This window comes from Halyomorpha halys, unplaced genomic scaffold (assembly GCF_000696795.3).
Source record: "Halyomorpha halys isolate HHAL.00 unplaced genomic scaffold, Hhal_1.1 Scaffold1301.1, whole genome shotgun sequence".
NCBI lineage: Eukaryota > Metazoa > Arthropoda > Insecta > Hemiptera > Pentatomidae > Halyomorpha > Halyomorpha halys.
The window spans coordinates 81,873-83,348 of NW_027105410.1; the positions used below are offsets into that span (position 1 = coordinate 81,873).

The 1,476-nt window shown below is 27.4% G+C and overlaps 1 protein-coding gene across 1 annotated transcript in view; it reads right to left on the minus strand.

Annotated features, from left to right (window-relative positions):
- Positions 1-1,476, minus strand: part of Khc (kinesin heavy chain) — a gene marked incomplete at its 5' end in the record, with an annotated part of 27,194 nt that overhangs the window by 25,405 nt on the left and 313 nt on the right.

The window sequence follows — 1,476 nt, forward strand, 5'->3', positions numbered from 1 at the left end:
ATATTATAATAATTAAACACAACTGCCTAATTAGATATAAGTATGTGTATTTAGCTGCCCAATTCAGTTGGCCAGCACAACTTTTATGAATTAAGTTTTTCTCTCTTTCTAATGTCAAATAAGATATTGAATTTCGGGGTCGTATTTAATTTCATTGGTATATTTTAGTATAAGGGAATAAAATAAAACTTGTTTAGGTACTACAATTCTCACAATTCATGGATTTAAATCCTTGCAGTAAGTAGCAATGTAAGAATTCACTAAGACCTATCCTTATTCGGCAGAGTGTAGTTTTATTTAAATTTTATGTTTAAACCGATAAGAGATAGAATACTATATTATAGATTAACTCTTAAAGTACATCAGAAACTCAATAAACTGAATCATGGAACTCTAGATAGTTAAAAAAAAGAAAGAAAAAGAAAATAATATTTTGAAACAATATAGATAATTTATTGAATAAATCGAATGGTATCCTTTTTTAGTCTCAACATTGTTTATTATATTAATAGTCCAACGTTTTGGCCAAATCGGTCATCCTCAAGGACAATCTTCAAATATAATATAAATATAATTCTCACCTCACATCAAAAATTTAAAAATGTTTTGCAGACTATTCTGCCAAGGTCATTAATTATAAGTCAAAATCAATTTAACTTTTTTTTTTTTCCAAAACTTCAATAATTTATAAAACTTTTAGTTTTCAATTAATCAACACGTTTATATGATAGTGATAGTGGTAGTGTTAATTAATCGAAAATTAAAAGTTTTAAAAATTATTGAAGTTTTGAAAAAAAAATAGGGTGATTTTGACTTATAATTAATGACCTTGGCAGATTAGCCTGCAAAACATTTTAAAATTTTTGATGTGAACTGAGAATTTATATTTGAAGATAGTCCTTGAGGATCCTTCATTTTGTGGGACCGCCACTCAATGAAAAAAGTCAACGTCCCAGGCCGGATTTGAACCGTCACCGCCAATAGACATCAAATTGGTAAGACTGAGTCTTAACCACTGAGCTATGGGCGGCCCAATATAAATTCTTACCTCACATCAAAATTTAAAAATTGTTTTGCAGGCTATTCAGCCCAGGTCATTAATTATAAGTCAAACACTCCCTATTTTTTAAAAATTCATAAATATTTAAAACTTTTAATTTTTAATTTATCCACACTATCACTATCATATAAACGATAAATAGTTTGTTTTATAAATAAATAATAAATAGTTTTGACTTATAATTAATGACCTGGGCAGATTAGCCTGCAAAACATTTTTAAATTTTTGATGCGAGCTGAGAATTTATATTTGAAGATAGTCCTTGAGGATTGCCGAATGGGCCGAAACATTGGACTGTTGATATAATAAAAAGTATTGAGACTAAAAAAGGATACCATTTGATTTATTTAATAAATAGATAACGGTCTCAAGAAATTGAAAAAAATTATATTTAAAATATAGATAATATTGGAAAT